A 12,009-nucleotide genomic window follows, 5' to 3' on the forward strand; every position below is an offset into this window, starting at 1 on the left:
GAAAAACAGACGAATGTATACATGAACGCTGTTGTCTGCGCACCGACGCGCTGCTCAAATGTGAGGGCATCGTCGGTCGTTTGTATGAAGGTAAGTGTGTTTCTCATACGTCTGCGGGAGAGACTAAAGGGCGGTGGAGAGACTGCTGACATGGCCTGCCAAAAATACTGAGCTCGGGGTGGAGAGTGAAGGGGGGCGGGCGGGGGGGGAGTGAGGGATGCCCATGTTGTTATTCTCTGTTATGTGCAACTCCAGATGTTTGGTTTGTGGCACAAGCCTATTATGATTGTATGTGGAGCTCCAGTAGAAACGGTGACAAGGTCAAATGGTCACCAAGTCGCTGTGGTTGCGTTGCTTGGACGTGACAGGCGCGTCACGTCTCCAACAGCGCATAGTGATGAAAGTGCGCCAGGTGATGTATGACTACGGCTATTTGCTGATAGCTATACTTGATATGTGATATCAGACCGTCTGATGCGTGCATGCTGACTTGCAGTATATCTCTCTCTGTCCAGCACTCATGTTTTGATAGCTGCAAAGGAAGTTGAAAGATGACCTCGCTTTGGACTCAAAGTTTCTGGGCAAGAGGTTGAGACTTGTGCACAGTCTGAGTTGAGGATTCTCAGCAGGTGATAGTGTGAGACTGTAGATCATCCACACACACACACACACACACACACACACACACACACACACACACACACACATATACTACCACAGCAGGGGGCAGCATGAAAGAGCTCTGAGAATAGACCCCACTGAGCTAAAAATCACTACTGTATCATGTAAACACTTGGTACTATGTTCTCATCATGCACACACACAACACACCATCTCTCTCCTCAGTGTGCTTGATACAATGTTGGTTGACTGTGTGATAACCTTTGCAGGTGCTTGCTTATCAGCTGAGAAAGCTGCTATTCTCACAATGATGAGCTGCTCTGTTCTGCAAGATTTCACTGTAATAGATTTTGGAAAATAATGGAGTTCTAAACATATATCAGGCTTTGGATAAACACACAATATTTGTAAATAGGAGGAGTTCATTGTTGGTTTGGTTCTGCACATGAGAATTGTAGACAATATGAAAAATATAGCCTAGATATATCCCAAACGGTGCTTTTCTGCATCTCTCATGAACACCTGGCCCCCTACCAGGACCCTGTGTCCTGACACAACTAGGCGACTATAATTAGAAAGCTCTATATGAAAACCAGGCCGCAGCAATAGACACCACATAAGAATTTAGCAGGGTAATATGAGGCAGTAGAGTGCAACCAGGTGACCGAGACGGGCTCATCTAAAGCATCATTGTGTTTATAGCCCCCCCAGGACACAGCCTGAATACTGATGAATCAGTGAGATTTGCTGAAAGACAAAGCAGGAGCAGGAAGGTTGACAGGAGCTGAATGTATTTTGTGGGGCTGCACCAATCGGTCAATTATCCATCAGTTATCAGATGAATCATTTAGTTGTCTCCAGAGCCAAGTGTGACATCTTCAAAGGGCTTGTTTTGTTCAGCCAAAACTCTAAAACCCAAAGATATTCAATTTACAATGGTAGGGTATAAAACATCTGTATGATGATCACTTAGCAGTTGTAATCAGTCTAGACTTTATCATTTTAATTCCTTCATATGAATCATCTGTCTGTGTTTACTCATCTCTTCACATGTGATGTCTTTTCCAGCCAATCACGCTCGTTGTGATGATAAACTCAAGAGCATGGCTGTCATTCTCCCGTGGGAGTCCATGTGGAAAAAAATAAAGGAAGTGAAATATTTATTTACTTATTGGACCCCTTTAGTGATTCCCTGAAATAATGTAGTCAGATCAAATGTTTTTGTACCATATGACATTATCTTCAGCTGCTAATTAATATGCTGACACTCTAAACTAAGACATTTGGCATAGCATGTTATCAAAACTGATTTAAAATTGAATCTGTCAATTAACTAATTAATTAATCGATTTATGTTTCAGCACTATGTGTGTATTTGCGTGTGGTCTGTGCAGGTGTTTTTCAGTATCAGGTTCTTACACATATAGGAAGGAGAGAGCTCCTATAGTAATACTGACTTAAAAATTCCCTGAGGTGAAATACTTGAAGCATACATGTATTTGTTCAGAAAATAAGTCTAGCTTCAGATCAGTTTAGATTAAATACAATGGAATGTGGTCTCATTAACTTTCCATAAGTAAATAAGCTTAATTTTGTTTTTACATCTTGAATAAAGCATCACATACACACACGCACACATGCACACGCACACACACTCTAATACTGTTGAGTTGAGAAGAGGTTAATCAGGGTCAGTTTGTCTTTTATCAACAAATGTTCACACAGGTTTGTATTAAACACATAATCAACACTTTATATTTCACAATGAAAGAATGTGGTACGGTTATCTTTGTGTATGAAGAATCAGAGGGTAAGACAACCGATTTTCCATCAGGGTCTGAAGTTACATAACTTCCCCATGTTGGTTCAGGGAAACTCCTAGAAATAATGGGAAACATATGCTTGCCATTTTGATCTTTAGAATAACACTTGGAACTTGATCTCATTTCTGCCAGCTGCTTTCTGTAGCATGCACTGCCCACAAACTGGGTCATACTAGAGTATCTGACTGACAGGTGAACTCCAGGTTCAGGTAGAACAACTTGAAATAAACTTGACACAGATAACGAACAGGTCTCTGCATGTCTTATGTAGAAGGTTTAGAACCATGTTGATGTGTATGTGTTGAGTTTCTGTGGGAATATAATGGTTTTGGGTCGCTGACATCTGGGCTTTGTGCACTCGTCATTCGGCCTAAATAAAAGAATAATTAGACAATTTGAAAGCTCTTCTTCATGTTCTTGCCAGGAGTTATATGAGAAGATTGTTACCACACATATCTGTATACTGGGAGCAGCTCAATCTTAGCTTAACATAAAGACTGAAAACCGACTGGAAACAGCTTGCCCTATCAGCTCAAAAGCTCACTAATTAACACGTTGTATTTTATTTGTTTAACTGCACAAAAATGTAAGCTTAAAAACAACATATTATGTTTTTTTTTTTTACAATGAATTATGTTCCTAGAGTCTCTGTTTCTGTTGCCTTGCAACCTTGTGGAAATGACAACACACACAAGTGACTGTTCCTGGCCAAGAAATAAACTGGGGCTCATAAAGCAACAAGATAAAACTTAACTATGAGCTTTAGGCTAAACTCACACTGAAATCAACCATGTGTTAAAACAATTCAAGGGATGAAAATGAATATAAATCAATGAAATATAATCCAGGAAGTCCAGTTGGAGCTACAGATTAATGCATTTAAAGTCTTATATACGATACCAAAACACCACAGAGCTGTTTGTGTGTGTTTGCTGTGTGTGTGTAATACTCACAAAAAGGATTTTGCAACACTTGAAAATTATCACGTCAGCAACTGTTTTTATCTTTCAAATATATACACTGTTCATGCTACAAAGTAATCCACCAAGGATGTGCGCTTGTATATAGGACTGTATGTGACTGACTGTGACTAATCATTCCTCCTGTTCCTTCATAATGCACTTACAAGGCAAGTGAGGGACAAAGCCTCTTTCTGTGCAAAAATGTATTTAAAAGATTATCTGAAGCTGGTATGAAGCTTCAGATACACTCAAATCAAGTAGATATCTTTCAACGTTCCCATCATTTTAGTGCCAAGGTTCCTCTTTTTGTTACTAAACTTCCACCACAGCTCAACAGGGAAACACAAAGAGGGACTCTGATGCTAAAAAGACTGTAAATGTGGCAGATATCCACATGATATGACTCATTTTGCCCGCTGGCGCCTTATATAAGTTTCAGATCAATTCAGTGTTATATTTTTACACAAAATGACTGTGTGGACACAATGTGCATTTTGTACCCATCACTTACATTCAAAGTGTTTTTGAAGTGGATTTTTTATAGCCAGCATGAACAGGAGGAATGATTACAGTGAGGAAAACTCTTTCAGTGTTCATATGGATACCTGATTGTTTTAATACAGACTTGAAAAGCATGAACACTGCATGTCTCCTTTCCTGTGTTTGGTTTGCTGATGCTGTTGTCTATTTGTGCTGACTGATCTGCACTTTGGTATAACAGAATCATGATCAGGTATAAGAGATTTGGGGAATTGTCTCATTGTGATTTTTCTGAACTATAATGCACCTGTTGACAAAAGTTTATGCTGTTGCCTGGAAATGTTGACAACTCAGAATAACTAAGCTTTTTTGCCAGCTCCTGCAGACTAAGTCTTTGTTAAAATATTTTTTTTCCAAAAAAGAAATAAGCAGTCAGGGATGATTTTGATACTGAGATGTATTAAGTAAATGTGTATTGTGCGATAAGAAACCAAGACCACACACAGAGCCTGAGTTGAGGGTTCATATTTAAATGATTATGGGCACCAGACTTTCAGGGTGATTTGGATGACATGGCTTTATTTTCTGTACTTACTGGCACTGAAGTTAAATACATTTTCTCTGATCTAGGCTATCTGCAGATTAATGAAATGAAAAATGTCAAAGGATGTATGAGTCATAAGATGAAAGAGTAAAAATGCTCAGACATTTTATTTTTTTTATTTTTTTTATCAAACTTTATTTCTGAGTCTTGGTTAGAGGTTCAGTGTATGTAGACTCATATGGACTAGTCAAGTCTGCACGGCCACAATATTGAAACTGGAGGATTCTTATTAGTGCCCGCTGGCTAAGCTGTATTCAGGAAATTGCCTTTGAGTCTTTAGATCACATTTTAGATGTTGCATTTTTGAGTAACACACACACACACACACACACACACACACACACACACACACACACACACACACACACACACTTTTGGTTTATGGTTTTGTTGATTCTGAAGATACCTGTTTGGCACTTTTTAGGAGAAGTGAGTACATTACAAATCAACCACAAACATTATCCCTGCATGATCTAATCTGTAGCATTTCATGAATTCGCTGCCATTAAGTGTTTGTAGCATATTTCTCCTACGTCTTTGTATTTCCGTGATTTTCTTCTCTGCTTAAGCCTCTTAAAAGTCCTCCTCCCTACTCGTAACAGTTTTTCACTTTAGGAGTTCTCTTAAGGGCTAAGGAGGAATTCTTTGCATTAGGAAGCTTTATTAATACAGCTCCTGATTAGTTGATTTTTCCTCAACTAAACCTCCTTTAAACTCAAGAGAATTGGTCTAGCTTATTGTTGTGCTGCTTTGCTCTTCTGTTTATTGAAAGCTATAAATACCAGGCACTGTCAGGTTTCTATCTGTAAACTGAGGTTTCACCTTTCATTGTGTCGTGCTCTGACCTCCGAGTCATGCAGGGACAAGTAGCGCAACTAAAAACAGCACTGAAGAAAATAAACTGTGTCTGAAATGGAGTAATTTGACCTTAAACCATCATTTGAACCTTTTTTTGTATAGAAATTAAAGGGCTTATTAGTAAAATGTCTTATAGTAATATTATAGCACATTACCAGCACAGTGTAAGTGAAGTTAGTTACTTGACCCATTAGTTGGATTTTGTGGAGTGGTGAGGCTCGCTGTGGTTTTATGGCTGTGACTCGTCTCATATGCAGTCGAGAATACTCAATCATATGGACGTCACATTGCCATGTGGTGAGATATCTGCTGACAGACCCTGAATTTATTTTAGCTGAACCTGGAAAAAACAGGGTGCTTAAGAAACTGAATAGGGTTAGATTAAAAAAACATGAATAATGAATGAGTTTTTGTTGCTCTGAGCTGTTTTCCACTGAATGTATACAAGACAAAGAGTTTTGTGTCAGGGTTGTGTGGGTGTGTTCAGACTGGGCTTCATAGAACTCCAATTCAGATTTTTTTGCAACTGTTAGGGTGGGAAAACCTCCACCTTTAATATTTTTTAGTGACCTCATTTTAGTCCTGGCAGCGCTCCATCCACCTTCAAGCACAGCTCTAATCAGCCAAATTAAATGAAAACACCTGCGTTGGTGTGCAGGGCCTTTAATTTTATGATAAGACTCTTAGCATTGGTGGAAACAACACCACACAGTCCTATTCAAATAAAAATACTGCTGTTTTACTGAAGTGAATCAAGTCTCCTGCTACCACTATTATGCCTACTAAAAACTATTTCACGTTTTGTGAAAGTACTTTTTTGAAAACTACTCTGAATAATTGTTTTTTATTCATATTCATGTTACTACAGTACATGAAAGGACCAAAGTGTCATTGACATATTGTCATATCATGACAGAAACATTTACCTAATTATATTGTAAACCATTCAGTCGTTAGGCTTTTTTAATCATAACCACAGAACTTCGTGATGGTGCTGTAGAGGAAAAATCAGGAGATCGCCAAAGCATTGGTATAGTGGGGATTTTTTGAGTGGGGGGGACGCTGTTTTTATTTCATCAAAAAAAAATACTGCACGCACACACACACACACACACACACACACACAAGGCTTAAAGTTAGCCAGATACGGAAACTATAGCTAATCAGTTACAAAATTAGCATTACCAACAACAGTTATAATGTGTGCTGTATTGTTTCTTTCTCATAACCACACACACAAATCATACCAGTTTACATTAATACAGGCCTAGACTCACACACATGCAAGTCACACCAAACGCATTGTCTACAAAAACAGAAGTTATTTGAACGTCATATATCGTTTAGACAAAATCACTTACAACATATTAGTTTATTTCGATTACATAATATAAATTTGAAGTTAAGTTCATGGGAAAAATAAGTAGACAGCGCTGCCATAATACAAAAAACACCAGTGTAATTTACATTTGATGTTTTGTTTTTCATCATGCTGAAAGAAGTGGGCAGACGGCATTCCCCGCCCACTACATCCCTGCGCCAAAGTATCGAGGACTATGAAAGTCTATACGATGTTTTGTGCCTGTTCTTGTAGATGTTCAGATATTTCACTGAATTTTGAGCTGATGGTGGAGCTACATGAAAAATCATTGGATCACCCAAACCAAGACTAACAATTCAACAACAGCATGTATTTCCATTTACAGTGTCCCCATTACTCTGGATAATGCACAGAACAAACTGTCAACACTTTATGTGAAGTATTTTTAGAAAAACCCTGATTCGTATAAAACGTGTTGACAGTATTCAGTTATACATCAAGGTCACCACTTACTCTAACAAAGTCCTTCACTGGTGACTTACTGTAGCCTTGAAAAATCCTCCACCTTTGATCCTGGCAGCATGATTGTTAGCTTGTCATGTCTTGTCCTCTCTAAAATAATGTAATTGTATTAATCTTTTGTACTCATGAATTTGCTTTCATAACAACTTTGCGTTTGTCTTTGTAGATGATGGCTTCAACAGATGGCCTCTAGTCTCCAGACAGTCAAGCAAACAATTAGAGACAGTCAAAGCGTAAAGGGCTGGTATCAGTAAGACTGGAAAATAGAGCTGGTGCCGTCACACGCAGTAGCACACAGAGAACAATTGAGTAATGGGTTTCAACTGGGCAAACAGGATGTTTTAATGGACATAACCACACCATAGAAAACATGGTAAATGGAAGCACTCCAAATATTCAGAGGAAAAAAAAGAACACCTTGCCCTCAGTTACCTTGCTTTAATTATTTTCCAGATGAGGACAAGCAAACAGGATTGCTGACAGCCTCTGATAAGATAGAAGGATGGGCCGGGATGAGGACTGATAAGGATGATTTTTTTTAAAGAAAAAAAAAGAGGGGTGACAAAGATGCTAAAAACACTGAAGAGAAAAGTGGATGTATTGATGGTCATGAGCTGACAGTAAAATTTACGCAGCACCAGAAGTATCTTAACAGCTGAGACTGTCAGCAGGGAATTCAGATTTCCTGAATTGATTTAGCAGGTGATGTTTTGATATTTTGGACTGTACAGCACACGCAAAACATATCTGATTGCATCCAAACACATATTTTTGGTATACAAATAACACACATGCACACACTTTAACTGCATAGTAGATATGTTGTGCAGGAATGAGCTGACACACAGGAAAGTGGTGAACGCCTCACATGCGTACATGCTGGTACAGACTGTACCATGATAAACAACAGCATCATAACCAAATATGCTATTAAACTATATCAACTTGTATATATTAGGAATAAATAAAACAGAATTCCTCTACAAAAATCATTTATCATAAAGCTGCTGTCACTTTTTCTTTGTGGGGAAGGACAAAATACTTAAAGTGCACTTAAGGGTATTTTATAAACACTGACACAGTCAGCAAAATTGAACAATAAGATTTCCAAAGTGGAAGTTTGTCCAGGATTTAGAGTGTATTACAATCATTTTGGATACAATTGCAAGGCCACAGGAATGTCAGGAACATGTCATTGCTTAAAGAACAAGCTAACAACTAAATAACTTGAAGTGAAATGACCTTCAAAACTGCGTATGCAGCTGCTTTTCCTCAGTTAAAAATATGCAACAAAATCTCAACACAAAAGTAGACTCAACACAAAATTAAACACATATTTGCATCAATTTTTCTTCTATGTGTAATAAAGTATATCAAAGGGCTTGCAACATAATCAGCTTGCAACTTGCAGAGGTGTTGAACTCACAGTAAACACATAAAGCACAATATCACAATAGGTCACCATCCAGCAATATAGCTGTCTAAGCTTCGAGTTAATTTAGCTTCCTTAAGAGTTAGATGCCAGTTGTCTTTGCAGATAATCTGAAAGCAGAATGTTGAGGAATATAAGACTCTCTATGAAGTCTGTTTGTTCTTACAATTCTTGAAGCAAGCTCCGTAAGTTTTAGGTACTACAAGCAAATAATTTATTGTGTTTCTAATGAAGGGAAAGAGCTCTGCCAGAGAGAGAAACTCCCTGAGATGTTTGATTGTAGATGAAGTTGAATTGTTATTTCTTTTCTGAATTGGACTTTTGCAAATTACAAGGTCTTGCAACAGATTTGGCAAATAGTTGAATTTCATTACATTGTGAAGGTATAGATGTTACCACCTTTGTTTCTTTATGGCACAAATAAACACAATCATCCTATATTATTCAGCAGATATTGAGACTGTGACCATCGTTAGGAGGTGTGACTGTAATTGTGGATAGCCAGACATGCATCTTACAAGCTCATGAAAGTGTGGAGATTATTGTTGAAATGACACATGAGTCAGTTATTTGATTGGCTTTGAGTTAGAAAATGCCAGCCTGTGAAAAGAGCCAGTGTAGGTAACATGATAACTGCGTCCACTAGCCTCTAAGAAATAACTCAATGATAAGTCATATATATATATATATATATATATATATATATATATATATATATATATATATATATATATATATATCAGTGTATATCAGTGACAACCAGAGCTTAACCTGTCACAGCCGTCTCATATGAATGGGTCCAATGCAGACTGAACATGCACACCCACTTCTGCTGGGTATAAAAGATGTTTCATTAAACCTTCTAAATGTTTCAAAATAGCCACCATGGAACTAATTAAAAGTTCCTGTAAGTTGGTAACTTTTTAACTATTAATGGAAAACATTACAAAACATCAATAATTAGGTTGACGTCACTCACTCTTACATTCAATCCCTAGAAAGCAGCAGTTTTGTGTGGATTTGACCTTTAACACCAACCCTCTCTGGAGCAGTGACTTCAACCCTGTATCAGGACAAGGCTGTTACTACACTTGTTAAATTCAAGCAAAACAGCACATGAATGTCAAAATGAAAGGAATGCACACACTCACACACAATCCTCCTCCTTACATGCAGAACAAAATCTGACCTGTTATATAATTTTATGAGCTTTCATTGGATGAACATTGAGAACTGTTTGCAGAAAATGATTGATGTGAGCTCTCACTTTGCTTCAAGGTCTTTTTCATTTTTCCCCCCTCCCAGTATGACATATGACCGATAACACTTGCTTGTCTTAGCTGAAATAAAACATGAAGTTACTGATAAATGGAAAATGCAAAAGGGGTCATTGAGTTTTATCCACTATTGGTAATCTTTCAAAATAGTGAGAGCAGCATCTGCAATTTATGGAGCGATAAACTTTTCACTCACAAATCATGGGTTGCTAAATCTGAAAAATATTTGGCAAGGATGCTTCATTTTTTTTGGGATAAGTTTATGCCAAAAATCGACACCTTTGCTGTGAGGAATGTAAAAATTGAAGGGTTGAACAATGTAAATACAGAAAATAGACATCAGATGTTTTGTTTTTAAGAGATTTTTTTTGAAGGTGAACAGAAAGAAAAAGAAAGCATATACATGCATGTGAGAGCCACAAATATGTTTGAATGTACATATATCAAAGTAAAAATATATATTAAAAAAAGTGCTTAGCTGCATATTATCTTATTTTCACAACAATCAGTAGTTTGCGTAACAGCTCTCATCTGGGATTCATCCAGACATCGTCCTGAAAGCAATCAGCCTTCCAAGAATCCGAAATCCCAAGGTTTTTTGTGGATTCTGGAAGATTTCCATATTACAAGAAGAATTTGAGCAATAATCCACCACAAGTGCAGAATTTTGGTACCAATCCCAATTCTGAAGTTGCTGATCTCCTCCCAGAAGAGGAGACTCCCATAATGGACTGCCTCAAACCTAGCTCTTGGCCCTAAATGCACCACTGGATTGAGAGGAATTCATTGTCTTTGGCAGATCATCCAACATGATAAGGATTTCATACCAGTACGTGACCTTTGCAGACCACTCACTATGTTGCACTCTGTTGGGAATTTCAAGGGGCTACTAAGGTAAAGATAAGGAGGAATTTTACTTTCACAGGCCTCCCCGAGGAGTTTTTTCTTTGTTTGCCTGTCTTTACCGTTTCAGTCCAAAGCTTAATCCTTGAAAACATAGCCATGCCTCAAAATTCTTAATCCCAAATGGGATTTACTTCACCCTCTGTGTGTCTCCTGAGCCATTTAGAGGTTGAAGAGGCCATCCATTGGAATTCCTTTCTCTACCGCTGTCCTCTTAAATCTCAGTATGTGGTCAGAAAGCCACTTCCAGCTCATTCATGTCATGCCCTCCGCCTCTCCCAGAGCTCGCCTCTTATGCCACAGAATTCACAGGATATTCTTGAATTAGTATGGTGTTTGTTTGCTCATAAACTTTGCGTTCTAAAAATGGCACTTGAGGGAAATGTATGGGGTCGGCAGGAAGTTGAAGGAGTTTGTGACATAAGATGGTCCTCTCACAATAGAAACTCCTTCAACTATACATCAAAGACCAGTGATTCTTCTCTACAGTAGGTAACAAGGAAAAATATGGGTTTATTAATAGGTTGACTTGGCTACTTGTTCAGTGTTTACAGGCTGCAAATGACTCCGCTGGATATAGGATGATATATCATTACGCAGGTGCCTCACAGAAATCCGTTGCTGGCAGAGACCTGAACCACATATGCACCTGTTGGCAGTTTACTTTTTGCTATGCTCTTTATCATCTTCAGCTATCTTTATGTGTTACATTTCCTTTTCTGCATGGATGTTCAGTGTTTGTCTGATGGAGGATGAGAAGGTAGTTGCTGTCGCTGACTTGTAAGAACCAACCTCTCTCTTCTGCCTTTTCTCTGTCTCACTCTTTCTCTCTTTTTTTTCCCTGTTTGCTTTCGTGCTCTCCTTTCTCCTCATTGTGGAAAAACCCGGCTGTGCCCCACTGACTGAGAAGCTGCTGACCAACTTTCCCCCATGGCTACATAAGTCAGTGAAAAGCCAAAGGCTCAGAGGAGCGTGGAGAGTAGAGAGAGTGTAGGAGACATGGTCAACCAATTGTGTGGGAAATAAAGAAGTTTGAATGTGAGTTATGGAAATGAAATGCAGCTTTGTGTTTTTTTAATACAGACAGTGGTCCCTCAGTCTTTTTTGACCCAGCTCCTCCTGGTTTGGGTTCAGGTTAGTGAGGAAGCAGTCAGACTAGTGCTCCTTCACAGATGGTGTCTGTGCAAAACCACAGAAAGCTTTTTT

At 38.4% G+C, this 12,009-nt stretch overlaps 1 protein-coding gene across 1 annotated transcript in view; it reads left to right on the top strand.

Moving 5' to 3' along the window:
* Positions 1-12,009, top strand: part of LOC128372949 (equilibrative nucleoside transporter 1-like) — a 37,061-nt gene continuing 25,052 nt past the window's right edge. Inside the window, exon 1 of the mRNA XM_053333158.1 lies at positions 1-90. The gene's annotated coding sequence lies outside the window, so the exon portion shown is untranslated. The remainder of the gene's footprint in view (positions 91-12,009) is intronic.

The sequence above is a fragment of the Scomber japonicus genome, chromosome 14 (assembly GCF_027409825.1).
Source record: "Scomber japonicus isolate fScoJap1 chromosome 14, fScoJap1.pri, whole genome shotgun sequence".
Lineage (NCBI taxonomy): Eukaryota > Metazoa > Chordata > Actinopteri > Scombriformes > Scombridae > Scomber > Scomber japonicus.